The 19,745-nt window shown below is 38.3% G+C and overlaps 1 protein-coding gene across 3 annotated transcripts in view; it reads right to left on the bottom strand.

The window, feature by feature from the left end:
* CHODL (chondrolectin) overlaps positions 1 to 19,745 on the bottom strand; it is a 269,810-nt gene that overhangs the window by 108,668 nt on the left and 141,397 nt on the right. Inside the window, exon 1 of one of the 3 annotated variants that reach the window (XM_072967938.1) lies at positions 5,841 to 5,859. The exons of the other annotated variants lie outside the window; for them this stretch is intronic. The gene's annotated coding sequence lies outside the window, so the exon portion shown is untranslated. Of the gene's footprint in view, positions 1 to 5,840; positions 5,860 to 19,745 lie in introns of those variants that run through there. 3 annotated transcript variants of the gene reach the window in all.

Raw genomic sequence — 19,745 nt, 5'->3', positions numbered from 1 at the left:
AAGATTTTTTTTCCCTCAATAGGTCCCAAGTGCATAATGGCAGGTAAGCAAGACAGACTAGCTAGGAAGATACTCTCAATTGGATAATTAACACGCACACCATGAACACTGTGACAGACTGTGCTTTCCAAAACAGCTGCAACCTATCTTCCGGCTCCCACACACTTGCTTTGACAATATAAGCTTGACACTCCTCCAGTTGAGAGATGGTGCCCAAGTCCAGGCCCCCGTGAATGCGAGCAGGCGTGTGATGTGCTTGTAACTGAGAGAAGCGATGGCAGTGATGGGAGTGGCACCACGTGGTTTCGAAGGGAGCTTCCGCTGTGTTCACTGAAACATTGCACTTGGAACCTTGAACTTGCATGTAAGCTGCCGTGGCTGTGAGGAAGTCAAGCCACTCAGAGAGGCCGAGGATAAGAATACCTGTCAGCCATCCTAGACTTTGGGTCCTACCAGCCCACGGGCAAGGGGTGAACAAGCCATCAGTGAGACTAGACCCCAGGCATCAAATTACACCCCCTTCCCAGCTATTGAGTCTTCCAGCTGAGGCCCCAGGCATTGTGGAGCAGAGACAAGTCATCCCCACTGTGCCCTTTAGAAGCTCCTGACCCACTGAAGCCATAAGCACACAAAAGCTGGTTCTATACCTCTAAGTTTGTGCTGGTTTGTTTCACAGCAATGGGCAATGGAACAAACGGGCTAATAACCATAAACAAACATTTTAAAATTTAACAAGAACAACACACAATAAATCTATGGATAGTATTAAAATTTACTGATACTACACTGACCCAGAAAGTAGACTCTACAATCAGGTCCCTACAAATTTTGCTTTACTAGCTGTATGGGTGCTAATGTTTATTTTATTAAAATTATTTTTAATAAACAATAAAAGTTTTAAACCCTGAATGTGTGGGCCAGTGCCAATTTTTAATTCCAACTATTTTTTGTTCTTTTAAAGATAAATTAATTGAAAACGAGCTGCCTTTTAGTGTCTTTTCACCCAGACACAGTTTTCATCAGATCTTCTAGTTAGAGTGAGTCACTTGGGTTTCCCTCCAAGAGTCCAAGGTCAAAAGAAATACATTAGGCCACATTTCAACAGAGAACCTCCCTGCTGTTCTCTGAGTATCTAACACTACAGACAGTTCGGCAGTAGTAGCACTCGGCCTCTAACCTGACAGTAAAAGTACTCCATGTTCATAATGCCTTTAAATTACTTGGTTCCAGGATTTCCTTTTAGTGGACTGATGACCCTGAGACTCTAAAGCCATTTAGTTTAAGTGGCCTGAATCTGGCATTGCTTAGCAATTTAAGCTGGACTCAAAAGGACTAGAATTGAATCAGTAGCAGCCTCCAAGACTGAAATACTGAAGCCTAAGGGTTCAGTCTGAAAGAATGATTTTGGTCAAGATCATTGTTTCCATGGCTGCCTTCCGGGTGCCGACAACCAGAGTGAGAGCTGACCTCAGAAGACTACTAACTTCCTGTCTGAAGTCTTCCACGGGTGACATGGTTTAGCTAAAATCAGCAGCCCTGTATTTCTACCACAAGGTTTCTCTAAAACCTCAAAGAGTTTCCCTTGTGCTTTATCATATTCATATTTAAATTACTCCTAGAGGACATCTTGAGACTGGATACAAATACCTCTAGCTGTCGGCAAAAGTTTGCCAAATTGGTGGAAAAGAACGTTTTCTCTTCTGGGTCATGTTTCACAAAGGAGGAAGTTCAGTGGAATAACACTCCTGGTCCCTTACTCCACCCTATCACTCCCTTCTCTCCGTACGGGAATGTGGAAGAAACTTTGTTGGGGCTGGGGTGGTGGGGGTGGTCAATGCATCCCCAAGCACATAAATTCTGGGTTCCTCCATGCCACTGGATTTACAAGGACAAATTCTCCTAAGACTGGAGACTTGGCAAACTTGGGGACTGTGACTGGATAAGTCTAACTTAGCCTGTGTCTTGTATCAGTTTTATTCTTTCCAACCTGGCTTTTATGCTCTCATTTGGTTCCAAATTCTGGTAGGAAATAGGAGTGCTATAAATAGTTCCCCCTACTGTAACTGGATGAATAAATACATCAGTTTCATTCTGTGTTACAGGAAAATTCACAGTACGGATTTGCTAGATTCTCTCAATTCCCTCACTTCCGAGCACTAATTCAAGGTTGTCCCTCAGATCACATCTGTATCCTCAACGGCGATTTCTCCATGTCTGCCCACCATCATCATTTTCATCTGTCTCTCACATCCTTCCCAAATACAATCTCTGCATATCTCCATCACACCATCTCTTATACAAATTTGACTTTTTTGACCACTACAGAGAGCAGTAAACACATCAATCTCATTTTTGTGGCCCTCATATTGAATGCAGAATATTAAACATAGAATGCACACCATGAACACTTGTTAATTCATTTTCAGTATGAAGGATATGGAAGGCAGAATTCCAAAGACATCTCCCCAAGTTCCCTGTCTCCTGGTTATTCATTCAAACACTAACCTAACTACTGGTATGAAGGGACTTTGTAGATGGAATTAAGGTTATTAATCAGCTAAATTTAAAATAGATAAATTATCTTGAATTTACCCAGGTGGACCCAGTATAGTCACATGAGCCCTTAAAAGCAGACAAAGAAGTCAGAGATACACAGCAAGAGAGGGAGAGAGATCTGAGGCAAAAAGGGAGGTCAATGAGATCTGAAGCATGAGAATGACTCAACCCGCTATTGTGGGTTGAAGATGGAGGAAGGTGGAAATAAGCCAAAGAATTTGGCAGTTCATGGAAGCTGAGAATAACCCCCAGCCAAAAGCCAACAAGGAAATGGGGTCCTCACTCCTGCAGTCATGTGGAACAGAATTCTGCCAAGCTCTAAATGAGCTTGGAAGAGGATTTATCCCCAGAACCTCCAGAAAGGAAGTCAGATCTGCTGACACTGCAATTTTGGCCTTGTGAAACCCAGAGCAGAGTACCATCTGAGGCGAACAGTGCCTGGACTCCCAGTCTACTGAACTAATAGATAATAAATGGGTGGATTGTTTTAAGCTGCTAAATTGTGTTAATTTGTTATGGCAGTGATAGAAAACTCACACAGAGAGTATTAACTAGAATAATAATTAATCAGTTCTGTGTAGGCTGCTACATTCAGGGGACACTTAACAAGATAAATACAGAAATCTCTAAGGAATGTCAGGACACGATGCAGCTCCCAATCAGGGTTCATCACTCTTGCTGATGGCAGTGGCTATTTACCCTCCTAACTTCTTGTCAGAAGAGGCATCATAATTATCGTAGCAGCCTGAATAGGAATACATTCATATGTTAGGCAAAATTCTAAGATGGTCGCCAAGATCTCTGTCCCCCTGCATACATAGCCTCTTGTTGAATGTAGGTGGGACCTATGAATATAAGGCAGGTCAAATCCATCATAGCAGAGAAGGGTGGCATTTTTCTGCTGGCTTGGAAGAAATAAGCTTCCATGTTTTGAGAGGGCTGCTGGCTATGACCTCAGGGAGTCTAGTCAACAATTAAGTAGGGGTTTCAGTTCCACCACTGCAAGGAACAGAATTCTCCCAACAACCTCAATGAGCTTGGACAAGCACCCCAAGCTCCAAATGAGAATCCAGCTGCAGCCAACTTGTTGATTTCAGTCTAGTGAGACCCTGACTAGTATAGACTTACGTAGGTCTGCTCATTCAATCCAAGCCTGTCATTTCGTGGACAGTGCTACAGAGGGTAGTCACCCTACAAGGGCAAAACTGCGGCTAAACTGTAGAGCTTGGATTAAAGGCCAGATTTTGATTTTGGGCTTCCATGTATTACACAACTGTTATCTTGCCAAAGGATTATTTATTCATGTATTCCAAACCATTCTACAGCCGATTTTATCAAACTTCATCAAAATCTTTGCTACAGTATGATACTAATAAGTTACACATTACCATACATGTACACATTCACACACACACAGAGACACACAGAATTACATACATATTGTCTCATCCCGGGGAGCCACCTTCCTATCAAAGGACAAGTTAGCTTATTGGAGAGCCACTTAGGACACGTAGCAGCATTAACTTTTACAAGACAGGTGCAGTCCTCCTCCAGGGACTTTAATTTTTTGACCCTGTGTAACTGGTTTGATATCCCCAATGAGATGTAAATTGCCACCTAGAAGTTTGAGACTCCCTTTGCCTATTTAGAATTTGTAGGATTAAAATAGCTCAGGGTAGTTGAAAGACTAGACTTTAGGTGTTGTCCATAAGCAAAAGGAGAATCTTCAGATAGACACACCCAGGAGACTTTTTCTGTTTAAAAAAAAAATTCAGCTTTCCTGTAAATGTTTGATAGATGTATTTCTGAGCATTGTAACATCTATTGGTTTGAACACTGGTGCCACAAGAGCAACTGTGTGTGCATCTCAAGGAAAGTCTTCCATTGGCGATTAGACCTCAGGAGTATATAAAAGAGGATGGTCCATTTACTGTGAGACTCCTCTTCCTGAGTCTGACCATGACAGCCAGTTATTGCCAGATGGAATAACAATAAAAGAAGACAAGCGAACATCTGAAAAGCATGGCTTTCCCTTTCTTGTGTTTCCCTTCAAATGTCATTAAAGCTGAATCCAAAATTTGACTCTCATGGTTATATTTTACTTTCACAAATCAGGAAGAAACTAAACAGGACAGGGAAACAAATTCAAACAGAATGTTCAGCAAGGAAAAAAATTAATTCTCTAATTAGAAAGCGGGAAGGCTAGTTTATTAAGGGCAGAACTGCTCCCGCCAAGCCAAAGAGCCTGCTTTAAAAAATAAATTGGTGTCGTTATTCCATGGTTAACGGGTGGGGAAGGGGGCTCTAACTGAACTTTCTTCTTTTGATAGCCTACATTTTGAGCTAAGATTGAAATTGGAGTATGTTTGAAATAAATTTCCATTTGAATGTTAATGATCAAGTGGAAAGTTTTTGCAATACAAAGCTATTTCTGGGTTAACAGAAAGTTTTCCAATGTCGGCAACTAAACTGCTTGATCAAATGGATGGAGTTTTACGATACGATGAAATGTGTATGTAGTATAAAGTGGTATTTCCTGGACAAGGAAGGAATTGTGTAGAAGGAAATTCACATAAATATGAATATTTGGAGGCTGGATTACGTAACCTCACACCCCATAAATGACAATATGAGACACACTGCATCCATTTTCCAATGAAAGAATACTGTATGCGTGTGCATAAGTACCATAAACCTCTGTAAAATCTATAAATTCTCCACAGAAATCTCCAACTTTTTAATTAGATTTTACTCTATCATTTCTTTTAAATCTTGGAAAATATTCTTCTATACATATAAAAATTACATTAAGTGGCAGTGCTAACATTCTCTAAGAGATCTTAGAAGAAGCGTTATTTCACAATGATATCCTTGAAAAAGATAGCTTTGTTAAGGTACTTATGCTTCTCATGGACTTTTAACTAGGTCTCCAGAGACATAAAGTTTATCCTTGCTGAGAGTTTTGGTGGCTTGTGAAACAAATTAAACATATCCATTCTTAAATATTGCAATCTCTGCCCCAAAAGGGTGGTGCCAGTGTGTGTCACAGATCTGGGGATGTCACAGATCTGATGACTTAATTGACGTTAGCACAAATCATCATCACTATCATCATCATCGTGTGGTAACAGATATGCTTTAGTCCCATCCTCATAATGTAGCTGCCTCAGGAAACTGCCTTTCTTGTGTGACCTTCTGCTACAAAACAGTCACCAGAGGACCCCAACTGATGTTCCTTTGTTTCAATGTTCAGAAATGGGGTATAGACCTATCTCTAAACCCACCGTTGGCAAAAGGAGATCCTCGCTGGTTTACATAATCATGACGAATCCGCTGACGCTGAGGTGCCTACTTCCCTGAGCATGTGCTCACCAACTTAATACTGAAAAAAGAAAACTGGGCTTCAGAAAGGAAACATGAAGGTGAAGCTGCTGGATAGGCTGGTGTCAGCAGACTACAGTCACGCTCATTTGTTTACACATTGTCTGTGGCTCCTTTTACGTGACAAGAGCACAGTCAAGTAGATGTGACAGGATCACATGGCTATAAAACCTAAAACATTTCTTTCCTGGCCCTTTGAAGAAAAAGTTTGCCAATTCCTGAGATAAATAAATCAATAGAGTCTTCCACGATTTATACAAGACCAAAAAGTTCTAGAATAATTATGATAAGAAAATAATTGAAAATATGTCTATAAACTACCAACAGAAAGAAGACTTATTGCTTTAAAATCCTTTTACTAAGCAAACTTAGCTGTTACTTACTGAATAGAGATGAGGCTTGGGAATGCAAGTGGATTAGAGACCTAGAAAACAGCATAACCGGCATTTGGAGAGGAGAGGGGTGCTACCCCCAGGATGTGGAAGAGACTAGGAACTTCCAAAATGACGGAGAGTTTTCCAGAGAAGAACGTGCTGAATCTGCATAAGAGACCACTCCTCTTCTCTGTACCCTCGTAACCAAACCAAAACATTACTCTAAGCAGCCTCTTCCAAGGAATTTTTAGGCTCAAATACAGGAGTAAGAAGAAATGAAACTAACATTAACCTGTGTAGCAAGACTGTCTCAGAGGATAGTAACATATTAAAACCATTTTCCATCGGTCAGAACACGAAGCCCCTTTCCCTTTGCCAAGTCAAGAACATAAGGCCAAGAAGATGAAGCTAAAAGGATCAGAAAAGGATTGGAAAAAATGATGAGCCACTTTTCTCCCTCTTCCAAGATCCCCAAACACTGGTGATTGGGAAAGAAGAGGTAGACATTTCAGGTTTAATCAAAATAACATGAGTCAGAAATGCTAAGAAAAAGCCAGTAAGCTGCAAATAATTTTGATGGAGACAATTTTAAAAAGCAGACTCCAAGACATTCTTCTTCACAACATTTGATAGAAAAGGATAATAAGAAAAAACCTGAGATTAACTGCTTCTTTTGACATAAAAGAGATCAGAGATGTAAGCCAACACTGTGAAGTCACAGTGCACTCAGGAAACTGCATTTTTTAAACTTTTCCTGATGTGCACAGTGTTCTTTCTCAATGTGCACAGTCACTTTGATTCATACAGACACAACTCTGAGGACTGGGTTAGAGACATGAGAAAGTTAGTGCCCATGTGTGTGCATGTGTGCATGTATGTAAAAAGTTTTCTCAGTCATCAATGAAATCATCACAGTGTGAAAGGAAAATTAACCATCATCTGGTTTCTTTGATCAATAAACACTCTCAAACCAGATTCTCAGTCTCCAAGCTGAAAGCGTCTAGGATTCTTTATGAAGTTTTAGAAACACAATGATGTAATTCATAGAACTTGGCTGAACCCCAGGCTTGTTTTCTTGAGCACATCAACTCTGAATGAAATAGTTTACTGCCTCATTATAACAGTTCCCCTTTATTCTATACCCATAGAACCAACTTTTGGATGTCTGTCACTCAGTCTTTTCACATACAGTTCTAAGATGATCTCAACATCACACTGAAAGCTGCTTTCTAATCAACAGTGTTACAGAAGCGTTCTATCTACTTCATCGAGTTACAAATTTCCCCTTAGCCCATAAAACATATTTGTAGCAAATAAAAATAGATTTTTAACAAGATAAAGATTGCTTTTATAAGTTTTTGTTACTGCAGAGAAGAACTGAATTTAAATGAAATTAGTCATTTATCATTAACATGCAAATAATTTATCTTCAAAAGCTTCAAAGTTATACTTTTTCCTTTAAAGAATAGTGTTTTGAACCTTTACAGTGTTAATGTGATTCTGAATTAGCCTTTTTTCTTTAAGACTTTTTAATCTTGTCTCTTACAGAATTCCTCGGGATTTACTTTTTTCTAAATTTTCTTGCCCTGCCCCATTAAATTCAGTAATCCTATAGACAGAAAAGTCAAAACATCATAGGCTGGAGAAAAAAAAAGTTACACTTTCTTCCTAACCTCAGAGAAGGAAGAGGTGAGGAGAAAATTAAACATTTTAAACAATATAACCAGATGCATATATCTTAAATGTGCTTTCTAGAGAAATAGTTATGAAAGCCTGTTGTGTGAAGGAACGTGCAAGTGAGCTCCCTGTGGTCTATGTGTGAATGTAAATCACTTCAAGTTAAACACTTACTGAAATTGCTTCATGTGATAGGGCCTAGAAATCATCGCAAGTGACACAGACACAGGTTCAAAGTGAACCAACTTCCGTGTAAACGTGGCCTTAAGGTTAGCTGTGTATGTGAAATAAAGAGTGATAACTGGAACAAAATGCATGAATTCTCCTAATAGTGAAATGAAATTCTTCCCCTGCTTTACATTAATATATCATTCTTCACAGCATTTCAGTTCCTTAAGGTAAGAGGTTTACAGAAAAAAATGTCTATATGTGATGCAATACAATATAATAATAATCAAATATGAAGAACTATCTCCTCAGGTATCAAATAAATCTGGTGTGATTCCTTTGACTATAAACAATCACATTAATTGAAAATAAAATAAGCTATATGTAGAAACACACATACCTAGTTTCAGGCACTCCTGTTCAGTCAGAGATAATATTATTAACAGACCCAGGGATTCCTACTAACAATAAGCAAATATCTTTTAGACAAATCTAAGCTGCTTTAAATTACTAGACCAATTCTGCAAGTTCTCACAATCTTAGTTATGTGTTATCTCAATATAATCATTTAGGTTTTGTTAGAGAACTTAATAGTATTAAAGTATCACAATATAAAAAGAGGAGAGAGGAGGAAATATTGTTTACATTGAATAAATGTTGACTATGTGATTTTATAAAAGGCTAGCCTAATTAATATTCATAAGAAGAAAGTAATTTTTCATAAATTAGGACGTTATCATTCAAAAAAATCTTTAAGTTGCCTGAATATCCAAATAAATACGCTGAATAACAGCAATAGCCATCTATTACATAGCATTTAATGTTTCAGACACTATAGTAAGTGGTTTATGTATTTTAAATAATATTACCTCAAAACAACCCTAGATCATAGGAGCTATTATTATTCCCACCTTATGGATAAACTGAGCTAAAGTAACTTACCAAAAGTCACACAGCTAATATCTGGAGAACCTATCATTCAAACTCAGGCCTTCTTGCTCCAGATGCATGCCCTTTACCATAAAGCTTTTAAAACAATCCATTTGCAAATAGTATCTATTGACAGAAGTAGATAAAAGAATTCATCTATCTATATAAAAAGGACCACTAGCCGTAACAATTAAAACTATGAGACTTTTCTATTACTTGTTATGTTGAAGATGTTAGACAAACGGACATTGGAGAAACACTACATAGTGGAGAAAACTAAAAAAGGTCAACTGACACAAACATTTCAGCTGAATATAGACAGGGCTTTAGCATCCTCCCTCTTGAGTGTTCAATACGTCTGCAGTAACCTACGTGAGCTTAACCTGGAGAATGTGCTCCCAGCACTCAGTGCTGTGAAAAATATTACATGCATGTAACTATCAGTTCATTATTAAGGTGTTCTTCCCTAGGGTTTACTAGAAGTCAATCAAGTCTGGTCTCTGAAAGAGAACAAAAATATGAAACAGAAAAACGAGTAAATAATTAGAATAGCAGAAGGGCTGAATTCTCTTGTTTCAGTGGAATGTTAACTACAGCTCAGTTACACTTCTCCTGTGCTGAAATCTATTTATACTGGATATCTAAAACCCCAGGAATTCCTATAGTTGAGGAACCCTAACGTAGAAGTACACAAAGCACTTAAGTATTCTGCAACCATCAAATGCAAAGTAGATCCCGGTCAATCAGCCAGCTGTGTTTACCACATACCGATCTAGGCATTCAGCCAGCTAGTGTCTGCACATACTTGTCAGAAAATCGTGTAGCACCTGATGATTCTCCTAGCAGATCTGCATACACATTTAATAAGAAAAGACTACTGAATACCAAACAACTCCAGATTCGGAAATCTGGGGTATAGAAAATGGATGGTAGAAAGTCGAGAAGTAAGAGAAGGAAGTAGACGCACAGTGGCCTCACAGGATGACATGACCTATGTGGATTTACCAGGATCTGGAGTCTGATCTTCAATGTCTCAAGGCCAGTAACTGGGACATAATACTGTACTCAGAAATAAGTGATAAAAATTACTCTCGCTAAATTCTCACCAAGAAAAGATGTAAAATTAAGAATACCAATTTTCTAATTTGTAGTGGAGGATATCTCTTCTAATGTCCATATTTCCTCCAATATTATTAGCCAAATAATTGGATAAGTAGGTTGATCAATGGCACAGATTTAAGGCAAAGCCCAAGGATTGACATGGTGAATATTTCACTGGAGCCATAATGAGGTCTAAAAATATCTATCTGCCTACAGCAAAAAACACCTTGTTCATAAATGAACTGGGTCCCCCAAACGTCATCTCTCTCTTCCTGGACAGTGCTTATTCTGAAAGCCAAAATTTGCTTCTCTTAAAGGACTTTCTCTGCACAAGCCAATCCATTCTCCCCTTAACTACACTTTTCTAAGTAGGTCTAGAGAATACAATTTCTATTCCCAATAGATTTGTGCTTTATTCTCAAAAAGCAAACATGTTTCTCCAAGTCCTTTGGAGGCACCTTCTCCACTATATGGTCAGGTTAAAATATAAGGTTGAAGAACTCAAGTTTTAAGCAAAGTCTAGGTCAATTCACAGTAGATCGATAATATCTTGGCAACCACCACCCAAGTCCTCGTGTGAGCTAATCAAAGTCAATGCAGTTTCTTAAAATGCTTCTTTATTCTCATGCTCATTGTGTTTGTTTCTCTGGCTTCTATTTCTCCTGCTGATCAAAAACATATGCGTTTCCCCCAACATCACATTACCAATTTCATTTTTCTTCCTACTGTTTCTCGCGGAGAATCTCCTTCAATTCTATTGCTACCATACCCTGGAAGGTGACCTATAAATCTCTACCTCAAGTGCTAACTTCTCTCAACATTTCAAAATACCTAGATCACGTGGAGAGCACAACAGTTAAACCTTCAACTTTCATCTCCAACATAAATTCATCATCTTTCCACATTAAACTTTCCACATTATTAAAGGACAGCAAGAATATGAATTACAGTCTTCCGTTGGTATCTGCAGGGGGATTGGTTATGGCACACACACGGTTACAAAACTCTGCGTATACTCAAGCCTCTTAGTGAGCCTTCTATACCCTCTGGTTCCGCATCCACTTATTCAATCAACCTCCAATCCCATATGAAGTCTGCAAGCTGCAGTTGGTGGACTCTGTGAAGGCAGAACCCACAGATACAGAGGACAGACTTTGTATTTTTTGTAAAAAAAAATCCAGGTATAGGTGGACCCATGCATTTCAAAGCCTTGCTGTTCAAGGGTCAAATGTTTTTGTACTATCTAAGCAGATTCCTCCCTGGTCCCATTTGCTTGCTCTATTTTTTCTCCTTTCCCTGTAGTTGGGAATTTTCAGATCCCAGAACAAGCAATGAGCCACTGTGGGAAGAGCCGCAAAGTAATATTCAGCTTTCATGCTTCACAGCTTTCCCTCCACCTGTACGGAATGGGTCTACAGGGGCTCTTCATATAATTGTACAAGCCGTCAGGGAAAGGAATTATTGGCGAGCCACTGGCAAATTCAAACAGTAAACAATGGCTCATTAGAAAGGTTATTTTGCCACTTATAAAATTAAAAGCATATAGACAGGGCGGCAGTCCTGAGTTTACCACTGTCCCTGCTGTAAATACTACAGACTTTTAAACTCTGAGGATTATCAAGTTTACACTCCCATTTTGTAAGAAAGTAATTGAGGTTTAAAGAGGTTAAATAAATTGTCCAAAAGTCCAGGAGATAATTATCCATGCCTTCAACTTTTTTTCAGTTCCTTTTTAGTCTCTCCATTTACCCTCAAATCCTAGAAGAGTGTTCTTAGAGAGTGGACTCCAGAAAGATTCTCATTTCCTAGAAATCTAGCCATTGTTATTAAATTGGTCTCAGAAGTCAGGGAAAGGGAGACAGTTACTAACATTCTGTTTCTGGGAGTTTAAGTAGCAGAAGATAGAACAGTGCAATGAGATAAAGAGCAGGGAAGAGATTGGGACAAAGAATTCAATTAGATAACAGAGCCATTTTTAGCAGTATAATCCATGTGATAGTTCCTCATTTCTCCCAAGTATTTAGAGTCATTAAACATTAGTATAGTCTCCCAGCCCCATCCCCACCTTTTTTCCTATCAATTCCTGACATTCAAGTATAGTATTCCTTAAAAAGTTAGGTAATAAATATTATTAATAGAAAACACTGCATAGTATACACGGCAAACATTAAATGTATAGCCTGGAATACACGTTGGAATTTCTTAGATGTTTTTAGCTATAAAACACATTGCTGTTATTTGTAACCACTGATGTTTTCTTTCGTTTTCTAAACAGGCTTATAAAACCTCAGGGTACCAGAATGCAATTCCCAGTTTCCCCAGGATTCCATTGCACACAGTGAATCTTGGATGCAGCCAAGAGGTCATGGTCATTGGCTCAGGTTCTGCTCCCAGATAACCTGGGCTGTGAACCTTCATGTCTCAAATTCCAATAGTAAATTTTATACCACATACCTCCATAACATCACCCCAAAGCAGCGGAACTGTATCACTTTCATTGTTAGTTGCCATTTGTTTTTTCATTTTCTTTTCTTTTCTTTTTTTTTTTTTTGAGGGGAATAGAATCAATTTCACTTCCTATAGGTTCTCCAAAGGCCCTTTACCTACTCAGTCAGTCCTCCATTGATGACCTTCTTTGTATCCTATCCCACCATCACAGACTTATTACACTTTCAGTTCCCAGAGAGAATAAAAATTCCTACCTACACTATTAAACATCAGATTCAACCATGTTTATGTAAGAGACAACTGTCACATCACTGTTGTAGACATAGTTTTGGGTATGAACACACACATATACACAGACTCACATATTTACTCATAGGTTTGTATACATATACATACACACACACACACACACACACACACACACACACACATCAGCCTGGTTGTAGCATTATTATCTTCCATGAAATAACATTAAAGGGAATAAACAACCACAAAAACTATTTGTTAGCTTTTTCATTTCTCGTGCAACTTCACTGCAGTCTACCCATGCCTGTCTCTGCAGTTGAGAGCCCTGCTCAAAGAAATGAGGCATCAGCTTCTATTTGATATATTCCTAGGTCTTGGCTGAGAGTCTTTCATCAGAGATGAACTGCGCCTAATGCAATGACCAGAATTAAAGCAGTTCAGAGAACGCACCTCCCTGCCAAGAAACCCTGCCGTATTGTGCTCTTGTTCACTTGCTATTCCAGCAAGTATGTAACTAGTACTAATAAGTCACTGGCTGCAGTTCCAGAAAGAGCAGCAGGAACAAAATGCTGACCTCGGTACATTTGTCCTCACTTTACAATCCATGAAATTCTCACTGATTGATCTACAAGGCAACGCATCCATCCATTCCATTACCGTTCCCTCCAAGAGCCTTTTAGGAACTTGCAAAATCAATGTAATTCTGTAAACAAAAATGAATCCCCATCAATATGACTATAAATGAGATAACAGAAAAAGTTGTCATATTTTAACTTACCAAAAACGAGGGTAGAGTAATTCTAACATGATGATCCAATTTTATTTCAGGAAAATAATGTAATTATTATGAAAATAATAAGGTGTTACATTAATTAAAGTGTACTTAAAGTTTTTTAAGGTTCCATATTTTAAGTTAAAGATGACTCAAAACACTTCCTTAATTTGGACCTATATGTAATTAAATTCTAAACATACATACAGATATGGAATAAATTAAATAAACGGGTATTTTTCAGTGGAAAATAGAATAAGGGACACTTCTTTCAATTGCTTATAATTCTGTAACTATTACATAAAAAAATATGATTAAGAATATAAATTATTTTACATATAGGGAAATAATCTCTTTTAAAGATGAAGTTTTGAAACAAAATGCTTTTTCATAAGAAAGGCAAAATGAGCCTGACAATACATCTTTCAATTTGTGTTTAAGTTTTCAGACAAAATGATTTTTTCTTAGAATTTTTCTACTTAAATCCCCATAGACAAATTGAGTTTTTGAGATTTTTGTTTAGCAAGGATATGTTCTTAATGTAGATAAACATAAAAGTATACACTGTGTATCTTCATACACGTGTGCATAATAGAGCTAGATGTCCTTACACACACAGTCATAGTGTTAAAGAAATGACTACCTGAACGAACCATTTCTCCTAGAAAGACCAGCACTTCCAGGTAGATAAGAAAGGAACACACACACATACACACAGTCTATATATTATCTATATATATTATTACTATCATTTTTTAATCGAATGTGCTTACACATTCCAGGCGCACACAGCATTTATTTCAGAGGTGGATGACAACTCTATACTGGAAGGTTATTAATGGACCATTGTAGATTTACAAAGTCAGTCCTAGTACCTGGTGCACAATGAAGGTTGAAAGTAAAACTGCCTGGCAGAATAAAGATTGTGGGGCTTGAGAAAGATTACTTAGAGAAGTTAGGGAGAAAGATCTTGAGAATTGGGGTGGATTACTCGAGAAAGGCACCTGCTGAAAATGCTCTAGGTACAGAGACATGAGAAAATATAAGATATTTAACATATTCAGGCTGAAATCGTTGGTGTGTTGTAATTCTCATCCATTATTCTGAATCTTTTCATTTTAAAAATGTTAATAATGATAGCTATTTCTGGTTGATTTCTTTGTAGAAGGGGCATAATAAAGAAAATCTGATGGAGAGAAAAGAACAACTACAGAAGCAATCGACAGATAAATAAGAATAGAGTAGGAGAAGGAACTCAGAGTCAGAGGTGTTTGGACAACATAAACTCCTTGAAGATTCTCAGATATAGTGACGAGAGCACTGTTTCACTCTGTACGTGGGCAGTGCATTTAAGCTATTTTAAGGAGATGTTAGAGGAAGATTTGGGGCTACTCCGGATACCCACAACATCTGTCATTCACCTTGAGTATTAGAGAGAGCAAGCACAAAACATTGCTGATCAAAACTGATAATTTAGTGTGATACAAACGTGAAATGAGATGAGCAAAAAATAGTCTTTTTTTCTGTATCTCATAGTAAGTGGCATTTGAATTCAAATTAAGTACATCTAATTGGGTTTTCACTCTGAGAGAGATTAAAAAACATACTTGTCTTAACTCTGGCTGCCGTAGCAAAATTCTATAAACTGGGTGGTTTAAACAACAGACATTTATCGCTCACATTTCTGGAGGCTGGGAAGCTCGAGACTAGGGTACCAGAAGGTCTGGTACTGGTGAGGGCTTTCTTCCTGGCTTCTAGATGGCTGTCCACTTGCTGTGTCCTCACATGGCAGAGAGAGAGGAAGCAAGCTCTCTGGTGTCTCTTCTTATAAAGATGTTAATCCCACCACAAGGGCTCCACTATCAGGAACTCATCTAAACCTAACAACCTCTCAACGGCTCCACCTACAAATATCATCTCACTGGGGACTAGAGCTTCAACATAGAATTGAGGGAAGACAAAATTTAGTCAATAGCAGTGCCCCTAACAATTTAGACAAGAGCTACTTGTACATTTTATATATATACATTTTTTTACATACATATAGATACATATATATATATATATATATAAATGTTTATACATATAGGAACATATATATGTGTGTGTGTGTAACTTTTTTATTGAGGGTATCTGCCTCTCTGTAAACTTCCTCTGTAAATAGTCTATTTGACACAGCTACACTTTGCACACTTTCTGCCCCAGCATGTATCAGCCCCACCACCACCACACACACACACACACTTGAACACCAACATAGGATAAGCTACTAAGTGAAAATGCAACTTGTAACAAAATGATTGTTTCCCTGGGGAAAGTCTCAAGGTCCAGATGGAACATTCAGGGGTGGATTCTTTTAGGGTAGTGATTAGCATTCATCTAAGAGACAATGCTCCCTATCCCTGGATGTGTGGGACATGGGAAGTGTTTTGAAAAAGGATACAGTGAACTTAGACAGCGTACAAGTCCTTTCTCAGTCAGCTTTATAATGGTGCTTAACAATTTTGAATTAAACATTGACACTGCCCAGAAAATAAAGGATAATTACTCAATAAGAATAGAAATGAATTTTAATGCCAAATCAAAATATCTTAATCTTGTGCATTTCATTCCTCTTCTTCCATAATGTTGGAGAATCAAGAGTTGACTCTATTTGTGTAAGTAAAGCTAATATACACAGAAAATATGCTTTAAGGCAGGGATGGAATTTCAGAAACTCTCATTCACCCATTAATTCATTCAGCAGATACTTACTGAATGCCTACCATGTCTTCAGTAGCACACCAGGCACAAGGAAGACAAAAATGAATGACGCGTACCTGTTCTCAAACACTGTCTGATCCTAGGTTAGTGAGAGAAAACCCGCTCCAACAGAGCAGCACGATGTACTGTGACAGAGGGAGACTGGACTGCTGTGACCTCTCAGGAAAGGCTGCAAGTGAGAAAAGACTTCCAAGGATGAAAACCTTGACGTCAGAGAAGGAACCAGCTAGATGACGGAGTAGGAGACAAATGGAGAGGATTCAGTAGGAACATGACAGTCTATGCACTGGAGATGGAAGAAGATAACTGGGTGGAGTGCTGGGGTCACTCCCTGCTTCCACAAAAGCAACTTTGCTTTTGTTTCTTCTTTTGAGTTTCATCTCATGTTGTATTTCCGTGATTTTTCATGAAAATATAAAGTATCGAGAGCTTATAATAAGGAACTGTTAGGAGCTTGAAATACTGGAACTGGGAGAGCATGTGTGAAAATGGTAGAAAATTACATCAACAGGATCAGCAAAGAACAATTTGTAAACTTGATTAAATGAGAACCTAAGTACAACGGGATGAAATGGAACGTTCCTCATATAAGGACAAAAGACTCTAATCAGAACTGATACCACCACACTGCAATAGAAAAAAGAGAGAGAAAGAATCATTTACTTACATTAAGTGTGATTTCTCTTATAATACAAGCATTGCTTGGATTGGTCAAGAAAAAGTAAAATTCTTTGTATTCACAATACTGATAAAATCTATTTTTTCAAACAGAACAAGATCAAAGCCAGGCTCCTAAGGAAAAAAAAAACACATTTTTCTTAATTTAATTTTTTTCCATAAAAACTTTTGCCTTGATGCATTATATTTACATCTTAGGTTACCTGATAAAGACTCACACCCTCTAGTGGCAGAACTGAAATTAATACCACTTCCCATCTCTTATAGATTGAATGTTTGTGTCTCCCCCAAATTCTTGTGTTGAAATCCTACCCTACAGTGTGATGGTATTAGAAGATGGGGCCTTTGCGAGGGGATTCAGTCACTAGGACAGAGCCTCACAAATGTGATTAGTGTTGTTACGAAAGAGATCCCAGAGAGCTGCCTTGCCACTTCTCTGACATGTGAGGACAGAGCAACAAGATGGTCATCTATGAACCAGGACACAGGCCTTCACCATATACTGAATCTGCTGGTGCTTTGATCTTGGGCTTCCCAGCCTCCAGAGCGGTGAGAAATACATTTCTGTTGTTTAATAAATAAGCCATCCTCCTTAAAGCATCTTTATAGCAGACTGAAAGGACTAACACACTGTCTTAGACTCCCTTAGACTCCTCATGGCTTAGTCAGAAGAAAGATCCATTAGTATTGGGCTGAATCTTAAAGTGTCATCCAAGTTTCCAAGACTTAAGGTGGAGTCTCCTCCTCTTGTAAGAGAGGTGAAGCACCGTGAGGGAGGGAATAAGAGCCCCAGCATGATGGATCTAAATGGATAGCAGATGAGGGAAGGAAAGGTAAAAGAACTATTGGCTTTAGTCTGAAAAGATTTTCACTTTCATAAAACAGAAGACTACTAAGTCTATACCATGTCTATATTTGTTCCTCAGCTCATGTACTGACATTTTGAGAGCAATGTGGCCCTTTAGTTCCGAGATCTGCATTATCTATATTGTAGCCCAGTGTGCTTCCTCTGAAGGAAATGAGCAAGGCAAGATGGCCTAAGGAAGTGATGATAAACTTAGAGGTACAACTGCAAAAGTGGGTGTCAACCTCACCAAACCACCTCCACCCTTCACCGGGTAGATTATAAAGTGAAGTTACCCCTGTTTATCAATAGTATCCAAGAGATCCATAAGATGACATTGGAAGAAGAGATCATCTAAGTATAAAAACAGTAACATCAGGAAAAGAAACACATGCATATCTAGATTACAAAAGAATGGTAACCTCATCATGAAGGTGCTAGAGAACCAGTGAAAGATTTACGAAGAAGAATATATATATATATATAATGTACGGTATCTATATGTATATTTCCCTATGTGAAAATTCAATTGTTTATCCAAAGCCGACACATTAGCACTTTCAACATTCCAATTTATTGTTATATTAAATAAAAGGGTTACAAATTGTAATGCATACTAAAGTTCTAAGAATAGATTTACACTGGAATGACTCAACTTGTGAATGACTCAAATAAAAAGCAGCAAATGTTGCAACTTCATTATTTTCAGATATTGTTATGGACTGAACGTCAGTATCCTCCCAAAAGTCATAGACTGAAGCCCTAGCCGTCAATGTGTTGGTATTTAGAGATGAGACCTTAGGAGGTACTCAGGTCAGCAGGGCAGGGCCTTGGTCTGATGACATTAGTGCCCTTACAAGAAGAGACACCGGAGAGCTGACCCCAGCACACGAGCACACAGCGAGGAAGTGGACATGGGAGCCACCACCAGAACGTGACCATGCAGGCCCCCGATCTCAGACCTCAGCCTCCAAAACTGTGAGAAAATACATTTTTACAATGAGTCTGTCTATGGTATTTTGTTATGGCAGCCCTTGCTGACCAAGATTTGCTGACAAAATGAATAGGAGTACAAACAAGGAAGACCAAACACAACAACAAAAAACCCTTCAAAGTGTTTCAATATTTGAAAGAATTCAGTAAGTATGTAAATAGTTGGGACAAATAGCACTCTTCTTTGGGAACCACGCCATCTCCACTTGTCCCTAATAATGCGAAAAGCATTTGCCAAACTGGAGTATTTAGATAACATCATATATCTTTTTTATAATTCGATCTTGCGCTTCTCTCAGCTAATGTGAAGAATAGATTTTTTTCAAACAGATTGGTTAATTCCTATTACTATGGCCAAGCTAGTGTGGCTCCTCATGCTACACACCGTTGAGTGTTGAATGAATGGATGAATCCATTTTTACTTGAAGGTAGACTGAGTCCGCATGAAGCAGTCTTGTTACCCCTCAGCCGCTTTTTTATCACATAGATCTACTCTATAGCCTATTCAAAGTATAGAAACACCTCAGGCTGTTATAATGTCCATTTTACTAGTTAAGCTGCTTCAGTTATGCACAAAGATGGAGAGAAGACGGGATGTCTTGCCAGCGACCTGTGTGGATGACAGTGAGCAACAGGAATAATCATAAAAATGGTAACTAACATTTATTGAGCACTCCCTATGTGCCAGACATGGTATTAAGAATTTTATAATAATTATTTAACTTAATTGTTAAAATAACCCTATAACAAAGATACTTTTATTATTACCATTTTACAAATGAGGAAGTTGAAGTTAAAAGAACTTAAGTAAATA

The sequence above is a fragment of the Vicugna pacos genome, chromosome 1, assembly GCF_048564905.1.
Source record: "Vicugna pacos chromosome 1, VicPac4, whole genome shotgun sequence".
Taxonomy (NCBI): domain Eukaryota; kingdom Metazoa; phylum Chordata; class Mammalia; order Artiodactyla; family Camelidae; genus Vicugna; species Vicugna pacos.
The sequence above is the reverse complement of the archived record's forward strand: the minus strand, read 5'-3'. Positions and strand labels throughout refer to the sequence as shown.